The following is a 22,816-nucleotide window of genomic DNA, read 5'->3' as shown; positions in this document are numbered from 1 at the left end:
AGATAGGTTGGAGAAGGTATGAGCAGAGGGAAGAGATGATAGGATGGAAGAGGAGAGAGTAGCGGGGGAGAGAGAGCGAAGGTTGGGACGGCGCGATACCATCCGAGTAGGGGCAGTGTGGGAAGTGTTGGATGAGAGCGAGAGGGAAAAGGATACAAGGTAGTGGTCGGAGACTTGGAGGGGAGTTGCAATGAGGTTAGTGGAAGAACAGCTTCTAGTAAAGATGAGTTCGAGCGTATTGCCTGCCTTGTGAGTAGGGGGGAAGGTGAGAGGGTGAGGTCAAAAGAGGAGAGGAGTGGAAAGAAGGAGGCAGAGACGAATGAGTCAAAGGTAGACGTGGGGAGGTTAAAGTCGCCCAGGACTGTGAGAGGTGAGCCGTCCTCAGGAAAGGAGCTTATCAAGGCATCAAGCTCATTGATGAACTCTCCGAGGGAACCTGGAGGGCGATAAATGATAAGGATGTTAAGCTTGAAAGGGCTGGTAACTGTGACAGCATGGAATTCAAAGGAGGCGATAGACAGATGGGTAAGGGGAGAGAGAGAGAATGACCACTTGGGAGAGATGAGGATCCCGGTGCCACCACCCCGCTGACCAGAAGCTCTCGGGGTGTGCGAGAACACGTGGGCGGATGAAGAGAGAGCAGTAGGAGTAGCAGTGTTATCTGTGGTGATCCATGTTTCCGTCAGTGCCAAGAAGTCGAAGGACTGGAGGGAGGCATAGGCTGAGATGAACTCTGCCTTGTTGGCCGCAGATCGGCAGTTCCAGAGGCTACCGGAGACCTGGAACTCCACGTGGGTCGTGCGCGCTGGGACCACCAGATTAGGTGGCCGCGGCCACGCGGTGTGGAGCGTTTGTATGGTCTGTGCAGAGAGGAGAGAACAGGGATAGATAGACACATAGTTGACAGGCTACAGAAGAGGCTACGCTAATGCAAAGGAGATTGGAATGACAAGTGGACTACACGTCTCGAATGTTCAGAAAGTTAAGCTTACGTAGCAAGAATCTTATTGACTAAAATGATTGAAATGCTACAGTACTGCTGGAGTAGGCTAGCTGGCAGTGGCTGCGTTGTTGACTTTGTAGGCTAGCTGATAGTGGCTGCGATGTTGACACTACACTAATCAAGTCGTTCCGTCGAGTGTAATAGTTTCTACAGTGCTGCTATTCGGGGGCTAGCTGGCTAGCTAGCAGGTTGATTGCGTTACGTTACCTTAAAAGAACGACAATAGCTGGCTAGCTAACCTAGAAAATCGCTCTAGGCTACACAATTGTCTTAGATACAAAGACGGCTATGTAGCTAGCTAGCTACGATCGAACAAATCAAACCGTTGTACTGTAATAGTTTCTACAGTGCTGCTATTCGGGGGCTAGCTGGCTAGCTACGTTAAAAGAACGACAATAGCTGGCCAGCTAACCTAGAAAATCGCTCTAGACTACACAATTGTCTTAGATACAAAGACGGCTATGTAGCTGGCTAGCTACGATCAAACAAATCAAACCGTTGTACTGTAATGAAGTGAAATGAAAATGTGATACTACCTGTGGAGCGACGCGGAATGTTGACCGGGTAGTTGAAGTTCAATTCGGTAGAGGTTGGCTAGCTGTTGGCTAGCTAGCTAGCAGCATCTCCTACATTAAGGACGACAAATAGCTGGCTAGCTAACCTCGGTAAATTAAGATAATCACTCTAAGTCTACACACTCTAAACTACACAATTATCTTGGATACGAAGACAGCGAAGACAACTATGTAGCTAGCTGACACTACGCTAATCGAGTCGTTCAGTTGAGTGTAATAGTTTCTACAGTGCTGGTGGACAGTGGATGTTAGCTAGTTGCTTAGCTAGCTGCTGGGCAGATACGTTAGGACTCAATACGATAATTATGCAATTATCTTAGATACAAAGACGGCTATGTAGCTAGCTAAGAAGAAATTGCTAAGATTAGACAAATCAAACCGTTGTACTATAATGAAATGTAATGAAAAGTTATACTACCTGCGGACCGAAGTGTAGATGCGACCGCTCGCTCCAACCCGGAACCGGATTGTGCCAATACAATACTAAGATATTCACAGTAACTTGATGTCAGAGCAATGAAACACAGAACAATATGTGAGTATTAAACTGTAAGAAAATGTGTTTTACAGTACTTTAATGTAAATACAAGGGATTAGAGAAAGCAGGTATGACGTAGGCATTTGCATATTACAGCATAATAATGAATACTAGCTGTTTTATATCACTTTCACTTCTAGAGGCCAAAACAAAGGCTTCCAAACTGATTGTAAGTATTCAACCATTAAAATGTTATTTAATTTGTTTATGCATAAATCGTACATAATTCAAATGGCATTCAAGTTTAAATCAGGGTATTCAATCAATTAAATCAATCATAAGCAATCAATCAGTTCTTAAATCAAAAATTGGAAAGAAAAAAGGAACAACAGCAAGCATAAAGTACATGGAAGAAAAGAAAATAAGCATCAGTTTACAAAAAATTGTCAAAATAGTTTTAGTGTCCTTTCACAGTTACTTTGTTCGTATGTGTCACGTCCTGACCTTAGAGAGCATTTTTTTACGTCTCTTTTTGGTTTGGTCAGGGTGTGATTTGGGTGGGCATTCTATGTCCTTTATTTCTATGATTTATGTTTCTATGTGTTGGCCGGGTATGGTTCTCAATCAGGGACATCAATAAATATGTCAAAATAGAGTCAGAAAAATCTGTCAGTCCAGTCAGTCAATAAATCCATCTATCAGTCCACAATGTGTCTGTGTCCCTCCATGGAGGAAACTCTCTGTCCAGCCGTCTGGGCAAAGTCCCTTTATTTGGAGTGTGTTGTCAGGGTCATAATGGAGGTGGTGGCAAGAAAACTATTTGTTGGTGGGCAGAGGTTGCTGGGCTGACAGGGTTGGGGGCTGTTTCTGGGTCTTTGTTTATATTGTCTGGTGGAGGGTGTGGGGGGGTTGGTGGATCTGGGTTAGTAGGGTTGGGGGTGTTGTCCATTGCCCTGCTAGCGTAAGAACTGGTGCAAATTCTGAAGAAGTTGCCCCCTTTCCTGCACAGGTTGCAGGGGTGTGTTCAGGTACAGGATGTGGGATGGTTGTGTTTACAGATCTTGCAGATGATGGCTGTGCAGGCTGCAGCCAGATGGTCCAGTTGGCCACAGTTCCTGCACAGTTTGGGCATGTCGGAGTAGAGGACGGGGCCTGTGTTGTGCCCCAGTGTGATTGTACTGGGGAGGTGTTGGACTCCGCCCACTCAGGTTGGGTCTGGCCTGAACAGGTCCAGCTATTTTTGTGCCCCAGTCCTGTCCAGACTGTCCTAGCTGCAAACTTGAGGGTGGTGAACCTGCTTAAACAAACGTGTAAGTCGTAGATCTGGATGATTTCATTGTGAAACTGCATTGTAACTGATGACAAGATTGTGCCGACAGAGAGGGCTTCCTCGCTTCTAGTCCTTAGGAAACTTTGCCATATTTCATTTTTTTAAGTGTTAACCTCTTGATGCTATGGGGGCGCTATTTCATTTTTGGATGAAAAACGTTCCCGTTTTAAACAAGATATTTTGTCACAAAAAGATGCTCGACTATGCATATAATTGATAGCTTTCGAAAGAAAACACTCTGACGTGTCCAGAACTACCATTTTCTGTGCGTGCCCTAGAACGTGAGCTTCAGGCAAAACCAAGATGAGACGGCATCCAGGAAATGAGCAGGATTTTTGAGGCTCTGTTTTCCATTGTCTCCTTATATGGCTGTGAATACGAGAGGAGTAAGTCTGCCCTTTCTGTCGTTTCCCCAAGGTGTCTGCAGCATTGTGACGTATTTGTAGGCATATCATTGGAAGATTGACCATTAGAGACCACATTTACCAGGTGTCCGCCCGGTGTCCTGCGCCGAAATTGATGCGCAAAAGTCAGCTGCAAGTATTTTTCCATGGAATTTAGAGAAGAATGCAAGCTTCCACACCTTGAGGATTGATTCCAAACAACGTTTGCCATGTTTCGGTCGATATTATGGAGTTAATTCGGAAAAAGTTTGACGTTGTAGGTGACTGAATTTTCGGTTCGTTTCGGTAGCCAGATGCGATGTACAAAACGGAATGATTTCTCCTACACACAGACGCTTTCAGGAAAAACTGCGCATTTGGTATGTAACTGAGAGTCTCCTCATTGAAAACATCCGAAGCTCTTCAAAGGTAAATGATTTTATTTATTTGGTTATCTGGTTTTTGTGAAAATGTTGCGTGCTAAATGCTACTCAAAATGCTAAGCTAGCTTTGCATACTCTTACACAAATTAGTCAATTTCTATGGTTCAAAAGCATATTTTGAAAATCTGAGATGACAGTGTTGTTAAGAAAAGGCTAAGCTTGAGAGCAGACGCATTATTTTCATTTTATTTGCGATTTTCAGAAATCGTTAACGTTGCGTTATGCTAATGAGCCTGAGGCTTTAGTCATGATCCCGGATCCGGGATGGGGAGTTTCAAGAGGATAATACATACAGCCGGGAATAACATTTGAATATCAGAGTGACGTCAATTTACCAGCACTATGACCAGGAATACAACTTTCCCGAAGCGGATCCTATGTCCGAAACACCCAGGGCATTTGAACTGATTCCAGAGGCTGACCCAAAACAATGCTTTCAGAGAAGAGGAAGATGGAGTGGTCTTCTGGTCAGACATCGGAGGCGCGCACACCACCCACAGCTTCCGAGTATATTACTCGCTAATGTCCGGTCTCTAGATAGCAAGGTCGACGAAATTAGGGCAAGGGTTATTTTCCATACTCTGTTTCACGGAAACTTGTCTCTATCAGGATATGCTGTTAGAGTCAGTACAACCACCTAGACTCTTTATGCGCCACACTGGCAGGAATAAACATCTCTCCGGGAAGAAGGGCGGGAGTGTATGTTTCATGATTTACGACTCATGGTATAATTGTAACAACATACAGGAACTCAAGTCCTTTTGTTCACCTGACCTACAATTCCTCACAATCAAATACTGACCAAGAGAAGTCTCTTCGGTTATTGTCACAGACGTGTATATCCCCCTTCAAGCCAATACCGCGACGGCCCTCAAGGAACTTCACTGGACTTTATGCAAACTGTAAACCAAATATCGTGAGGTTGCATTTATTGTATTTGGTGATTTTAACTAAGCAAATTTGAGAACAGGACTTCCTAAATTCTATCAGCATATTGATTGTAGCACTCGCGTTGGAAAAACACTGGATCACTGCTACTCCTACTTCCGAGATGTATATAAGGCCCTCCTCCATCCTACTTTTGGCAAATCTGGCCACAACTCCATTTTGCTCCTCCCTTCCTATAGGCAGAATCTCAAACAGGAAATACCTGTGCTAAGGATTATGCAAAACTGGTCTGACCAATTGGAATCCATGCTTCAAGATAATTTTGATCATGCGGACTGTGATGTGTTCCGGTTGCTTCAGAGAATAATATCGACGTATACGCTGATTTGGTGAGTAAGTTGATAAGGAAGTGTATAGGAGATGCTGTACCCACTGAGACTATTAAAACCTTCCCTAAGAAGAAACCGTGGAGAGATGGCAGCATTCGCACAAAACTGAAAGCGCGAACCACCGCATTTAACAATGGAAAGGTGACTGGGGATATGGCCGAGTACAAACAGTGTCGTTATTCCCTCCGCGAGGCAATCAAACAAGCAAAATGTTTGATGTCAGTATAGAGACAAAGTAGAGTTGCAATTCAATGGCTCAGACACGAGACATATGTGGCAGAGTCTACAGACAATCACGGACTACAAAAGGAAAAACAGCCACATCAGACACCGACTTCTTGCTTCAGACAAGCTAAACACCTTCTTCTTGCCTTTGAGGATAATAGACTGTCACCAACGGGGCCCGTTACCAAGGAATGTGGGCTCTCCTTATCCGTGGCCAGACCAGCTGGCTGGTGTGTTTAGGGACATATTCAATCTCTACCTTACCCAGTATGCTGTTCCCACATGCTTCAAGATGGCCACCATTGTTCCTGTACGCAAGAATACAAAGGTAACTGTACTACTAACCGTAGCACTCATTTCTGTCATCATGAAGTGCTTTGAGAGACAAGTCAAGGATCATATCACCTCCACCTTACCTGTCACCCTTGACCCACTTCAATTTACTTACCACCCAAATAGATCCACAGACGATGCAATCACCATCGCACTGCACACTGTCCTAACCCATCTGGACAAGAGGAATAATTTTGTAAGATTGCTGTTCATTGACTATAGCTAAGCATTCAATGCAATAGTACCCTCCATGCTCACCATTAAGCTTGAAGCCCTGGGTCTCAACCCCGCCCTGTGCAATTGGGTCCAGGACTTCCTGACGGTGGTGAAGGTAGGAAACAACATCTCCACTTTTGCTGTTTCTCAACACTGGGGCCCCACAAGGTTGCATGCTCAGCCCCCTTCTGTATTCACTGTTCACCCATGACTGCGTGGCCATGCACACCTCCAACTCAATCATCAAGTTTGCAGATGACACAACAATATTGGCTAAATTACCAACTACGACGAGACACCCCACACTGAGGAGGTGAGGGCGCTCGGAGTGTGGTGTCAGGAAAACAGGTGCATCAAAGCTGGGACTGAGAGACTGAAAAATAGCTTCTATACCAAGGCCATCGGACTGTTAAACAGCCATCACTAACACAGAGACGCTGATGCCTACAAACAGGCATGAAAACATTGGCCATTCTAACAAATTAATCACTAGTCACCTTATTAATGCCACTTTAATAACGATGTTTACATATCTTGCATTACTTATCCCATATGTATATACTGTATTTTATACCATCTTGCATCTTGCCTATGCCGCTCTGTCATTGCTCATCCATATAATTATATTTACATATTCCTATTCCATTCCTTTACTTATACTTGTGTTTATTAGGTGTTAAAGGAATTTAACAATTCCTATGTGTTCATTAACCAATTCAATTTAAATCACTCTGTCTGTTGCTAAGAATTTGTAAGATCCTTATTTGCAAAAAATAGACAGAGACCAGTCTACCAAAATTAGCCAATAGCATGTATTCTCGAGAGCGCTGATCATAGTACCATGTACATCAGTTTATATATTACATATGACGTCATAGGTTTTAAAATGTCCTTCCTCCTCTCGGAACAGGACAAAGCAGCTTCAAAAGTTAATTCCAACTCACTAGCGCACATACATGACACACAATATATCTGGATTGTCTCCTGAAGTCTCACCACAGTTAATTACCACTTACATACACTCAATTAGTATTTGGAAGCATTGCATTTAAATTGTTTAACTTGGGTCAAACATTTTGGGTATACTTCCACAAGCTTCCCACACTTAGTTGGGTGAATTTTGGCACATTCCTCCTTACAGAGCTGGTGTAACTGAGTCAGGTGTTTAGTCCTCCTTGCTCGTACATGTGTTTTCAGTTCTGCCCACACATGTTCTATAGGCTTGAAATCAGGGTGTTTTGATGGCCACTCCAATTGCTTGACGTTGTTGTCCTTACGCCATTTTGCCACAACTTTGGAAGTATGCTTGGGGTAATTGTCCATTTGGAAGACCCATTTGCGACCAAGCTTTAACTTCCTGACTGATGTCTTGAGATGATACTTCAATATATCCACATAATTTCCCTACATCATGATGACATCTATTTTGTGAAGTGCACCAGTCCCTCCTACAGCAAAGAACCCCCAGAACATGATGCTGCCACCCTCATGCTTCACGGTTGTGATGGTGTTCTTCAGCTTGCAAGCCTCCCCCTTTTTCATCCACACATAGCGATGGTCATTATGGCCAAACAGTTCTATTTTAATTTCATCAGACCAGAGGACATTTCTCCAAAAAGTACGATCTTTGTCCCCTTGTGCAGTTGCACACCATAGTCTGGCTTTTTTATAGCGGTTTTGGAGCAGTGGCTTCTTCCTTGCTGAGCGGCCATTCAGGAATTGTTGATACAGCACTCGTTCTACTGTGAGTATAGATACTTTTGTACCTGTCCCCTTCAGCATCTTATTTAACCTCTAGCGTTGAGCAATCCCGTATCCGGGAGCGTAATCATAGCCTCAAGCTCATTAGCATAACGCAACGTTAACTATTCATGAAAATCGCAAATGAAATGAAAGAAATATATTCACTCACAAGCTTAGCCTTTTGTTAACAACACTGTCATCTGCACAAAGTCGATGTCCTAACTGACTTGCCAAAACTATACTTTGTTAACCTCTCTTGGATAGGGGGCAATATTGTCTTGTCCAAATGAAAAGCATGCCCAAAGTAAACTGCCTGTTACTCAGGCCCAGAAGCTAGGATATGCATATAGGTATATTTGGATAGAAAACACTCTAAAGTTTCTAAAACTGTTAAAATTATGTCTGTGAGAAAACAGAACTGATATGGCAGGCGAAACCCCGAGGACAAACCATCCCCCCCAAAAAATTCAGCCTATCACTGTTCTCAATGGATGTCACTTTTATTATAAGGCGAAATCCTTCCAGATTAGGGTTTCCACTAGATGTCATAGTCTTTAGAAAGAGTTTCATACTAGTTTTTGAAAAAATTTGCCAGAAATTTGAGATTTTCGAGGTCGCTGCAGTTTTGTCTGTAGTGTTACCAAGCTTGTCAAAGAGAGCGCGTTCTTTGGTATTTTTCTCCGGTCAAGACAATAACGATTCCCCGTCTTAAATCTGATCGCTTATTTACGTATTAGGGTACCTAAGGTTTTATTATAAACGTTTGACTTATTTGGAAACGTTTTTAGTAACGTTTGGGATTCATTTTGTGTGCATTTTGATGAAGGGAAACTGGGTGGATTATTGACTGGCGCTCGCCAGCTAAACTGAGTTTTTATGGATATAAAGAAAGACATTATTGAACAAATGGACCATTTGTGATGTTACTGGGACCTTTTGGAGTTCTAACAGAAAAAGATCATCACAGTTAAGGCATTTATTATATCGTTATTTCTGACTTTCGTGGTGCACCTGCCTGGTTGAAATGTGTTTTTCCTGCTTTGTATGCGGGGAGTTGTCCTCAGATAATCACATGGTGTGCTTTCGCCGTAAAGCCTATTTGAAATCTGACACAGCTGGATTAACAAGAAGTTAAGCTTTATTTTGATGTATTACACTTGTGATTTTAGGAAATGTAAATATTTACATTTCTGTAGTTTGAATTTCGCGCTCTGCAATTTCACCGGATGTTGGCCAGGTGGGATGCCCCCGTTTTCCTACTGTAGCAAACTGGCTCAAATTAAGAGCCTACATCTATATTGACAATTTGCTGTTATTACAGAGGTTGATTGGTGTGGAGTTAGCAGGACGATGTGGGATTTAAATGATGGAACATCACCCTCAGTGCTGAACACTTAGCTTATGATTCATTTGTGGTAGAATACTTTACCTCGGTGGGGTACGGTAAGGCCTCCTTACAGACATATGCCACAACAAATTGTATTGTTTTAGGTCCCTGTTATCTATAAATACCAGCTATCAGAATCGCAGTCCTCCAATGCCTATTGTGACCTGTGAGCTACATACCAGGTACTGTCCTCTATTCAGTCCCCTTCAATATTGAGGGACATCATTGAGTAGACTTGGCTGCATATCCAAACTTCCACTTGATGTCACAATGATGTCAATTAGGATTTGGCTTAAGTGGAAGTTAGTATTCACCTCTAGACTCCTCCTGGTACAAGTCTCAGATTTCTATAACTGGGGTGTATGATAAATAACTGGGATGTATTCTCTCTACAATGCTTTTAGGAAACCTTGAAATTAATGGGGCCGAATGAGTTGGTCCAATTAATATCCATTTCAAGATTGTTCTCTCTTTTCCTCCAATTATCTTTCTCCTAACCACCCAATGTGCCATGGGTTCACCTCAAATCGATAAGAATAATGTGGGGTGAACATCTTCCTAATTGTTACTGCTGAATTGACAGCTACCATTTCAGTCTAGGACTGACTACTGTGAACTTTGTGTCCTTAAAATCTTAATCACAGTAATTAAGTGTAATTAGACAGTGGGGATCTTAAAATATACATGCAGCACTTAACTGTGCCTTTCTCCCTGAATATGCTATCAATCACACACGTAGCTACTTAGTGAATGCTGAGGAGCTCCTAAATTGTCTTGTAAAGGCGTTTTCCCTATTACAAAACTTTCCTTCTACAGTTATACTACCTAAACTTTTTTTTCCATTTCAGTGTGTCATTGATTTCAACGTGTAGAAAGATATGGTGTCTTATGTAGGCTATTTGTACCAGATTGTCGTTGCACGAGGCAACATTAACATAGTGATACTCCTATTTGTAAGGATGTGTACAAGACTATTATACTGAGGAATCAAAATGATCTTATCAATGCTATAATCAAAGGGAAATGACAGCCATCTTAGTCCTCTATTGCCAGTGATGCTGCTTGGTGCGAATGGTTCAGTATGCTGTCCCTCCTGCAAGGCAAACACTGCAGAAAAATGAGATCTTGAGGTAAAATAACTTAAATATATTGTAATAAGCAAATTTATCTGCCAATGATGTTAGATAATTTAGCTTGGTAAGAAAAAACAAGACAAAATGCAAATTTTAAGTTAATTATTACTCAATATAAAATAATTCAGGCTTACTTAGATTACACTTTTTGCAGTTGAGGCACAATGCTCTGTTCATATGAATGTTACCATTTTCACTATAAATAGCCCATAGGTTCCCATGGAATAGGGTAGTGGTTCCCAAACTGTGGGGCATGTATTTTTTATGTTAGAAACTTAGACCGGCTTGAAATTTACTAAAAGTAGAATGCAGAAAGTGCAATTTCGAAATTGGTTAGTGCATCATCAGATCCTCTTGTCATGTTAGTCATTGCATTTGCTACCGTTCAAAAGTTTGGGGTCACTTAGAAACGTCCTTGCTTTTGAAAGAAAAGCAACAAAAAATGGTCCATTAAAAAAAACATAAAATTGATCAGAAATACAGTGTAGAAATTATTAATATTGTGAATGGCAGATATTTTTATGGAATATCTACATAGGCGTACAGAGGCCCATTATCAGCAACCATCACTGTTGTGTTCCAATGGCACATTGTTTTAGCTAATCCAAATTTGTCATTTTAAAATGCTAATTGATCATTAAAAAACCCTTGTACAATTAAGTTAACACAGCTGAAAACTGTTGTTGTCACGACTTCTGCCGAAGTCGTTGCCTCTCCTTGTTCGGGCGGTGCTCGGCGTTCGACGTCACCGGTCTCCTAGCCATCATTGATCCTTTTTTCATTTTCCATTGGTTTTGTCTTGTCTTCCCACACACCTGTTTCAATCCCATTCATTACCTGTTGTGTATTTAACCCTCTGTTTCCCCTCATGTCTTTGTCAGAGATTGTTGTATAGGTGCGCGTTGGGTCCTCGTACCCATGTTTGTTTGTTTGTTTATGTACATTTAGTGTTATGGAGCATACTCCGTGGACTTTATTAAAAGACTCCATTTTACACTCCATTTGACTCTCCTGCGCCTGACTTCCCTGCCACCTATTACACCTATGCCTGACAGTTGTTCTGATTAAAGAAGCAATAAAGCTGGACTTTAGACCAGTTGAGTGTCTGGAGCATCAGCATTTGTGCGTTCAATTACAGGCTCAAAAGAGCCAGAAAAAAATAACTTTCTTCTGAAACTTGTCAGTCTATTCTTGTTCTGAGAAATGAAGGCTATTCCATGCGAGAAATTGTCAAGAAACTGAAGATCTCATACAACACTGTATACTACTCCTTTCACAGAACAGCACAAATTGGCCCTAACCAGAATATAAAGAGGAGTGGGAGGCCCCGGTGCACAACTGAGCAAGAGGACAAGTATATTAGTGTCTAGTTTGAGAAACAGGCGCTTCTCAAGTCCTCAACTGGCAGCTTCATTAAATAGTACCCGCAAAACACCAGTCTCAACGTCAACAGTGAAGAGGCAACTCCGGGATGCTGGTACTCTAGGCAGAGTTGCAAAGAAAAAGCCATGTTTCAGACTGGCCAATAAAATAAAAGATTAAGATGGGCCAAAGAACACAGATACTGGACAGAGGATTTCTGCCTAGAAGGCCAGCATCACAGTGTCGCCTCTTTCCGGAGTCGCGGGATTTGGGAACCCCTTGAATGGGGTACCATTTGGACATAGCCACAGTCTCCTCCACATTACCCAGTGCAACTCTCCTGACATGGAGCCAAAATGGAGAAATCTGTTAGTAGTGATGTCTTCATCAATTTGACTGTTCAGATTACATTTTCATGCATTCTCTTGTCCTGTTCTTCAGCCCACTATCTTCAGTCCCACTTAATCTCACTGCTGTGAAGCTGTGAGGAGAACAGGACTTGAGATCAAAGGACTTGAGTGCTCTGTTATAATACATTTGAAGAGTTTCACTCCAAAACGCTATGTATCAAGTTTAAGAAATGTTGGTGAATTAGCTTTTATTGTTTAATGAAATTCTGAAAGATTTTTTACAAAAATGTTGAAAGAGATTGGTGTCTTTTTTCACTATCTAATCATGCACAGCAAATTCTCCACTGTTAAATCATCACGGAGAGTGTTGAGTCTGTGGACCCATATAGCAACCTGGTATCAGAACATTTTGTATTATTCTGTTCATAAATCTGAGACACTACATTTAGTATGATATGTTACGTGTGTTAAGATTACATAAGACAGAATGTTACTTGAAAAAAATATATAATGTGAATGTCTAGTAACCGAAAATTTGCGAGTTCAAATGTCATCACATACAACTTTAGCATTTTAGCTCATGAGCATCTACTTACTACTTTTTAGCTACTTAGCATGTTAGCTAACCCTTCCCCCTTAACCCTTACCTTAAAACCTCTTTGAGGCAGGCATGCCGCTAGCGACCCACCTCGACAACATCTGGTGAAATTGCAGAGCGCCAAATTCAAAGTACAGAAATAGTAATAATAAACATTCATGAAAATACAAGTGTTATACACCGGTTAAAAGATGAACTTGAGCAGCTCTGTCAGATTTCAGAAAGGCTTTATGGTATTCAATAGAAAGGAAAAAGAACGAAGGCGCGCACACAGTCACGCAAGCAAATCAGTACTGCATTCTTCCCCAGTCCCCTAACCAAAAAGTATTTTTCTTTGTCGTTTTTCAGAAAACAAGCCTGAAACCATGTCTAAAGACTGTTGACATCTAGTGGAAGCCATAGGAACTACAATCTGGGCCCTAAGCATTACATAGTCAATAGGCATTCAATGGAAAACCACTCACATCAAAAAAAAATCCCACTTCCTGGATGGATTTTCCTCTGGCTTTCACCTGCCATAACAGTTCTGTTATACTCACATACATTATTCTAACAGTTTTAGAAACGTTAGTGTTTTCTATCCAATGCTACCAAGTATATGCGAATCCTAGCTTCTGGGCCTGAGTAACAGGCAGATTACTTTGGGCACGTTATTCATCTGAATTTTCAAATACTGCCCCGTCACTAAAAAGTTAACCCTTTTAGCTAACCCTTCCCCTAACACTAATCTAACAGCATAACACCCTGCTTCCTACTCCTGGCTTGATTCTGAAAATAAGCAGGGTTAGTACCTGGATGGGAGACAAGATACTGCTGGAGGTGGAGTTGGAAGACCAGTAGGTAGCACCATTTCATCTGGTCGAAAAAAACTATCCAGATGCCCAAGGGCAGTGATTTGGGACATTGCCCTGTTTAGGGGGACGTTAAATGGGTGTCCTGACTCTGTGGTAACTAAAGATCCCATGGCACTTATAGTAAGAATAGGGGTGTCAAAACGTGTGCACGCTACACGTTCCCCAAGGGCACCACACCCCCACCCCGTTCCACTCAAAAGGTGGCGCACAGAATGCAAAAATATTCTTAGAAATATTTAACCTCCACACATTAACAAGTCCAATAGCTCAAATGAAAGAAAACACCTTGTTCATTTACCCAGCGAGTCAGATTTCTAAAATGTTTTACGGCGAAAACATAGCACATATGTATGTCAAACCACCACAAAGACACAGACGATATGTAGCCATTTTGTCGAACAAAAGATGCAATCACAAACGCAGGATTAAAATTAAAATAATTCACTAACCTTTTGAAAATCTTCAGATGACAGTAATAGGACATGTTACACAGTACATTTGTTTTTTTCAATAATATGCAATTTATATCCATAAATCTCCGTTTACATTGACGCCATGTTCAGAAAATCCTCAAAAATGTCCGGAGAAATTATAGTTAGCTCCGCCAGATAACGGCAGATAACAGCAATACACATCATAAACTTTGACTAAATATACATGTTCTACATATAGTTAGAAAGATACTGTCACGGCTTTCGTTGTGGGAAGGAGAAGCGGACCAAAATGCAGCGTGGTTGTTAGTCATTTTATTTTAATAAAGAAACTATACACGATAAACTAACAGAATAACAAACGTGCGAAAACCGAAAACAGCCCTATGTGGTGCAAAAGACAGAGACAGGAACAATCACCCACAAACACACAGTGAAACCCAGGCTACATAAATATGGTTCCCAATCAGAGACAATGACTAACACCTGCCTCTGATTGAGAACCATATCAAGCCAGACATAGAAATAGACAAACAAGACATCCAACATAGAATGCCCACTCAGATCACACCCTGACCAACCAAAACATAGAAAGTAAACTATGGTCAGGGTGTGACAGTACACCCCCCCACCCCCCAAGGTGCGGACTCCGGCCGCTAAACCTGAACCTGTCGGTGTGACAGATACACTGCTTCTTAATGCAACCGCTTTGTCACATTTCTTTTTAACGTTACAGAATTCGTTCACTATTCAATAATCTGAGGCGACGCTCAGACGTAAGCAATATTTCTCCGCTATGTTGGAGTCAACAGAAATACAAAATTACAACATAAATATTCCCTTACCTTTGATGGTCTTCGATCAGAATGTAGTGGAAGGAGTCATACTTACCCAATACATCTTTTTGTTTCAGTTTGTGTGTAGTTATAGTAGCATATGCTACCCGTGTCAGCTGAAATGCATCCAAAATGACTTCTGGTCCCGAACAGTTGCGCATCAAAACTTCAAAATTTCATACTATATATCGACTAAACTGGTCAAACTAAGTGCAGAATCAAGCTTTAGGATGTTATAAACGTACAAAACAATTGGCGATTCAACCGGACAAAAGCAATTCTTCTCAGACCTTCTGGAATGGATGGATGACTGTGTACAATTTGCGCTCGAACGCACATGTATTTTCTCGCGACACTCACTCTTTTGCCTGCCAAAGGGTCAAAGCTTGCAGGATTTGCACAATTAAGGGTGGAAGGGTGGGGGCGATGACGTCAAAGTTGCCCCAAATTTCTGGATGCCAAAACTAGTTTGGGAGATTGCCTGCCCTGTGAGTTCTGCTATACTTACAGACATAATTCAAACTGTTTTAGAAGCTTTCGAGTGTTTTCCATCCAATAATAATTATTATATGCATATATTAGCAATTTTGGACAGATTTCTTTCAGTTTACTATGGGCACGCAATTCATCCAAAGGGGGCAGAATTGTCCCGAGCCTTAATTAACCCCGGTCTCCTGGCTAAATTCCCAATCTGCTATTCATACAATCAAAGTACTAATCATTCAAAGTTGGCTCATTATTCCCCAGGTCGTTGCTATAAATGAGAATGTGTTCACAGTCAATTCACCTGGTAATTTGTTTTAGTATCAAGAGGTTTTAATTAACCCTATAACCTAACCCTAACCTTAAGCTATTTATCTAACCCTAACCCTAACCATTACCCTTTAACCTAAATCCTAAACTTAACCCTAACTGCCTGCACGCATGCGCCATCGTGCGCTATCGAGCATAAATGTATATTGCCCCCCCACACCAAACGCGATCATGACACGCAGGTTAAAATATCAAAACCAACTCTGAACTAACGACATAAATTTGGGGACAGGTCTTCATTGATATGCGCATGAAGCCCCTCCTCTGTATCCCATGGAAAATACGGCGGTGACAGGGCGGACACCTTAAAGCATTAAAACCTGTTAGAGATAGGGCTACTTTTTTCAACATTCTGTTAAAAAATTGCGCAACATTTCAACGTCCTACTACTCATGCCAGGAATATAGTATATGCATATGATTAGTATGTGTGGATAGAAAACACTCTGAAGTTTCTAGAACTGGTTAAATGATGTCTGTGACCTTAACAGAACGTGTTTCGTGGTCAAAATCCCAAGGAAACCTGATCACAAAATCGACGAAGAAAAAATCAATCCGCCAGTCTCTGTTTTGTCTATTGCAAGGTATGATAGATAGCGACCGGCTTACAGTTCCTACAGCTTCCACACGATGTCGCCAGTGTTGTGAATTATATTCAGGTAAATCCTTGGTCATATGAGTAATAGGCACATCCTGTGGTATAGTCTCCCAGAGGAAGTCATGAAAGGGGGAAACTGGAATACGATTTCCAAACTTGCTCCTATTGAATACAGATCGCTCCGTGATCAATTTGATCATTTATTAACGTTTACTAATACCTAAAGTTGGATTACAGAAGTAGTTTGAAGTGTTTTGTCAAAGTTTATAAGCAACTTTTTTAATTTAAAAAAATAACGTTGTGTTTAGAAACAGTGTTTTTCCCTGGATCACACAGTCTTCATAAATGGACATTTTGGGTATACAAGGACCGATTTAATCGAAAAAAAAGACCCAATTGTGATGTTTATGGGACAACAAAGAAGCTCGTCAAAGGTAATGAATGTTTTATATTTTATTTCTGCGTTTTGTGTAGCGCCGGCTACGCTAATTCTTTTGTTTACGTCCCCTTCAGGTATTTCGGGGTGTTGCATGCTATCAGATAATAGCTTCTCATGCTTTCGCCGAAAAACATTTAAAAAATCTGACTTGTTGGCTAGATTCACAACGAGTGTAGCTTCAATTGAGTACCCTGCATGTGTGTTTTAATGAACGTTTGAGTTTTAACGAGTGCTATTAGCATTTGGCTTAGCGCATTTGTTTTAATTGTTGGCAAGGTGGGACGCTAGCGTGTCGGGTGGCTCAGAGAGGTTAAACATGTATGGCAATTTAGCTAGTTAGCTTGCACTTGCTAGCTAATGTTAATTTGTCCTATTTAGCTAGCTTGTTGTTGCTAGCTAATTTGTCCTGGGATATAAACATTGAGTTGTTATTTTACCTGAAATGCACAAGGACCTCTACTCCGACAATTAATCCACACATAAAATGGCCAACTGAATCGTTTCTAGTCATCTCTCCTCCTTCCAGGCTTCTTCATCTTTCAACTTATATTGTGATCGTATCTGAACTTTCATAGTATTACCATGACAACCGGCAACAAAGTTTGTCTTTCAATCACCCACTTGGGTATAACCAATGAGGAGATAGCACGTGGGTACCTACTTCTATAAACCAATGAGGAGATGGGAGAGATAAGAGAAATAGGAATGACTTCTATTTTAGCCCTTGGCGTCACAGATGCTCATTGTCGCAATAATTGAATAACATGGATTTCTACATTTATTTTGCATTGCTCGCGCACGATACATGTCTGGTCTGGTCAGCATGTTAGCCACCTAGTTTTACCCTAATACATGGGCCTGAAACTCATACACATCGCTTTGAACCAAAACCACGCCCATTATAATCTTTCCCAAAATGCTCTAAAGTTGTAACGGCATTCTTCGTTTGTTGAATGAGAGTCGGACCGAAATGCAGCGCGTTGGTTACTCATGTTTTTTAATGAAGAAAAAACGGATCTATACATGAAATAACAAATACAAAACAACAAAACGGAACGTGAAACCTAATTACAGCCTATCTGGTGAAACTACACAGAGACAGGAACAATCACCCACGAAATACACAGTGAAACCCAGGCTACCTAAATACGGTTCCCCATCAGAGACAACAAGAATCACCTGACTCTGATTGAGAACCACCTCAAGCAGCCAAACCTAAACTAAACACACCCCTAATCAACTACAATCCCAATGCCTACAAAAACCCCAATACGACAACACAATAACATAAACCCATGTCACACCCTGGCCTGACCAACTAATTAACTAAAACACAAAATACTAAGACCAAGGCGTGACAAAAGCAGGTTGATTTTTAGAATTTTTTGTTAGATCTATTTTTGTGCATGTTCAATGATTGATTAATTAATCTTATGCTACACAAATATTTAAAAAAACATTTTTCTAAACTAATCATTTAGATTTTTTTGCACCCGTTACTGAAATGTTTGTTCCAGTTTAAATGGCTTAGCTAGTATGTCTACTTTTGCTATAAATTCAGATTGCATATGAATAAAAATTAAGTATTAACTGTCCCGATAATATCTGTGTTATAATAGAAATTACACAATTCCTTGTAAACAGTATAATATGTCTGATTTGGCCTATAAACCATTATTTAGATATTTAGATAAGACTTAGATGTGTTCCTAAAGGGTTACAAAAACTTCTCTGTTTATACAATAAGTAAGACATGTTGGTGTTGTGTGGGGTGTGAGGTTGTGTTTGTAGCAGTCTGGCTTTGACATCTGGAGCATGATTGACAGAGGCATTTCTGTGGCACATTGTTCTTCTTTTACGGCTCTGTTGCATGATGGGTTGTGGATTCCTCTGTTCAGGTATTTCTGTCCTATCATTGCTTGTCTGTCTTTGATGGTCTTGATTCCAGATATCTGATGAATGTATTGGTTGGTGATGTATATGGCTAATATGAATTGCAGTTTCATTGCTTGGTTAATTTGTGGTGTGGAGACTGTGATCCAGGCAGGTAGTGCGTATTCAAAGAATGATTTGATGTAGCTAAAATATACTTCTAAATGGTTTTTGGTGCTGCTCTGCATAAAAAGTGCTTTTTATGTGATTGATTCTCTTCCGTCCTTCTCTCTCGAAGTTCCCAATGTGGGTCGTCCACATCATGTTGCTCTGAAATATAACCCCCAGGTACTTGGCCTCTTTTTCCAAGTGTAATGTAACATTGTCCAAATTCAGGGTTATGGGTTTCTTTGGTTTGAGGTTTGTGTTTCTGGTAAATAGGATGCACAGTTTTTTGGGGGTTTAGTTTCCCTCACTATTAATTTGACTTTTCACTTTTCTATCTGATCTATGCACTTGGTGAGTTTTTTGGAGACTAGTTGTGGACACTTAGAGCTGGTCCAGTAGCATTAGTCATCTGCTAATTGTGATACCTGTCCAACAGAGGGTGGGGGTGTAGGAAATGTCTGAGATCTAGATGATGAATAGAAGTGGGCTGAGGCCTGCCCCTTGAGAGACTCCAGCTTCTTGGGTGAATGGTGGAGAGATGGCTGTGGTGACCTTGACTTTGATTTGGCGGTTATGGAGGAAGCTTGCGATTATGTTTCTGATTGAGTGCCAGAGTTGGAGGTTGTTGTCAGTTAGTCTGTGACACAGTCCATTGTGCCACATTTTATCGAATGCCTTTTTATGTCAGAGAAAACAGCAAGTATTTTTTCTTTCTTTGAAAAATGTCTTAAAATGTCTTCTGATAGTCATAAAATATTGTCTGTTGTTGATATTTTTCTTCGCAAGCCTGTCTGTTGTACTCCAAGAAAGCCTTTGTCTTCTACAAGGCAACTTCTTCTGGCAATAAGTACCCTTTCAAAAGGTTTCCCCACATGGCCAAGAAGGCAAATTGGTCGACAGCTTGAATCATTCTGTGGGTTTTTTCCAGGTCTGGAATCATGGTGATTACTGCTGTTTTCAAGGGTTGTGGGAAGTGGCTGTGGGTGAGACAAGTGTTTGGAGAGGAGGTACCATGTATACATCAGGTGCTTGTTTTAGTAGAATAGTGTCAATGTTATCTTTTCCAGATTCTTTTCATTTTATTTTAAGGCGATTTCTGTTATTCTTACAGCTTGAGTGAGTGGCTGGTCTGCTGGTGCGAGGGAAGAGGTTAGGGAAGATGAATGGCAACTTATTGACATTGGGCGAAACATATACACAATTACATACCACTCAATACTGCAATCGGAACATTGCAAATGCCAAGTGTATTGAGCCAAAATTCCCATAGGGGGTGAGCGTGCTCCACCATAGATTTTCATGTGGGAAATGGCTACAAAGTCAGGTCCCAAGTGTGACATTTTCAAAATCACAAAAAACTGCACAATTTTAAAACCTCATAAAAAGTGCTTTTTGGACCGTTCGATTGTTTTTGTCATTTATACATATGCAGTAACAGTATGGACATACATTTGTCATATTTTATTGAGTTTGTCAATAAGGCCTATGTTTTGTCCATTTGCCATATATGATCATAGGAAGTCAGCTTCCGAATAAAAAGTTAGTTAACCATGTCCAAATGGCATATATGCTGACCAATTCCTATATATATATATCTATGATATTAACTTCTTGCGACGAGCAATACCCTATCTGGGAGCGTAATCATAGCCTCAAGCTCATTAGCATAACGCAACGTTAACTATTCATGAGAATCGCAAATGAAATGAAAAAAATCTATTCACTCACAAGCTTGGCCTTTTGTTAACAACACTGTCATCTCAGATTTTCGAAATATGCTTTTCAACCATAGCAACAAGCATTTGTGTAAGAGTATTGATAGCTAGCATAGCATTAAGCCCAGCATTCAGCAGGCAAAATTTTCACAAAAACAAGAAAAGTATTCAAATAAAATCATTTACCTTTGAAGAACTTTGGATGTTTACCATGAGGAGACTCACAGTTAGATAGCAAATGTTCAGTTTTTCCAAAAGATTATTTGTATAGTAGAAATTGCTCCGTTTTGTTCATCACGTTTGGCTAAGAAAAAAACTTTTTTCCAAATGAACTCCATAATATCGACAGAAACATGGCAAACGTTGTTTAGAATCAATCCTCAAGGTGTTTTTCACATATCTATTCGATGATAAATCATTCGTGGCAGTTGACTTTCTCCTCTGAATCAAATGGTAAAATGCATGCAGCTGGAGATTACGCAATAATTTCGGACGGAGGACACCAAGTGGGCACCTGGTAAATGTCGTCTCTTATGGTCAATCTTCCAATGATATGCCTACAAATATTTCACAATGCTGCAGACACCTTGGGGAAACGACAGAAAGTGTAGGCTCATTCCTGGCACATTCACAGCCATATAAGGAGACATTGGAACACAGCGCCCTCAAAATCTGGGCCATTTCCTGTTTGAAATTTCATCTTGGTTTCGCCTGTAGCATCAGTTCTGTGGAACTCACAGATAATATCTTTGCAGTTTTGGAAACGTCAGAGTGTTTTCTTTCCAAAGCTGTCAATTATATGCATAGTAGAGCATCTTTTCGTGACAAAATATCTTGTCTAAAACGGGAACGTTTTTTTATCCAAAAATTAAAAGAGCGCCCCCTATATCGAAGAGGTTAAGCCCTGAATCAACCGAGAAGGTCTATTTGTCATGTTTGATCATAGGAAGTCATAGGAAGTAAGAATTTCTCCTGATGTTGATTCAGCATGTCCATTTCATAATGGGAAGTCCTTATGGATATACATTGGCAATGGACACTGTCAACTTGCAAAAGAGCATGTTCACACACTTGGACTCTCAAAAATCCCTCATTAAATACATTGGAAATGTACAATTGTACACTGTCCATTTGCAATGTCTTTCAATGGGCATTTTCCATCACGGACATGCTCTAATATACTGCAGAAATCCCCAGTTGACTGGCTCGTTGAACTCGGGATGGCCGAGCAGTGATAGTGGTTCCTCTCCATCGCTCGTTGGTGTTGATTTCAGCCTGTCCATTTGGTGATGGTAAATCCCTCATTAAATACATTGCAAATGGACAAATGTACAATGTCCATTTGCAATATAAAATGTACAATGCCAATATTTTATACTGTCATCAAGTCACCCATCAATCAATAATATATCATACTGACACCAAACTCACTTTGTCCAACTCTTTTATAAGCCAACATATTTCAGTTCGGCCCACAATTCTATTAAAACCACAATTAACCTTAAAAAATATAGTTACATTTGAGCTGCAAGTCCAGTTCTGACATTATGTGTAGCCCTAGCTGAGGCGATCCCGAATCTCAAGTTTCGGGTCAATAGGTCATTTGAAGCCTGAGCGGCGACCTAAATTAGTGATGAAAATGCACTTTTTTTCGGGCGTTGCTACGGGGTCCCTGAAAGAGCTATCGGACATAAACTTTAGGGTCCGTCTCGGTGGGCCTGGGCGGTTTTAATGCACCTCGTCTTGTGACTCTGGGACTTTTCTAAATGTTGTCATTTTCGCAGTGTTAAAAATAAATATTGCAACTGGACAAGGCTGTTTCTCAGCCTGAGAAACTTCTCTAGCCACATAACTTACCATGCACTACCAACTTAACAGCAGGTTTAGAGTATACCTTTTCAGCTCGAGGATTAGATCCAGCAACCTTTTGGTTACTGACCCAACGCACTAACCACTAGGCTACCTGCCACGCCTATCGGAAGAAGGGTAGTGAAGACAGTATCATTGTTGGCCTACATGATTCTAACCAGCCACCGTACTCTCTCACCACAGCAAAGTTGGACATAGAACAGTTAATATAAGAGCTGGACATAGATTGCAACCAGCTAACTGAGGTGCAGCTGAGAACTGTGAAGGAAATGGTGGGGAGGTATGTGGGAGTGTTTAGCACTGGTGACTAACTTGAGCTGCACAAAGTGGTCCAGCAATGGATTGACACACGGGACACCAGACCTATCAAACAAGCGTTGAGGTGG

The sequence above is a fragment of the Oncorhynchus masou genome, chromosome 10 (genome assembly GCF_036934945.1).
Source record: "Oncorhynchus masou masou isolate Uvic2021 chromosome 10, UVic_Omas_1.1, whole genome shotgun sequence".
Classification (NCBI taxonomy): Eukaryota; Metazoa; Chordata; class Actinopteri; order Salmoniformes; family Salmonidae; genus Oncorhynchus; species Oncorhynchus masou.
The sequence above is the reverse complement of the archived record's forward strand: the minus strand, read 5'-3'. Positions refer to the sequence as shown.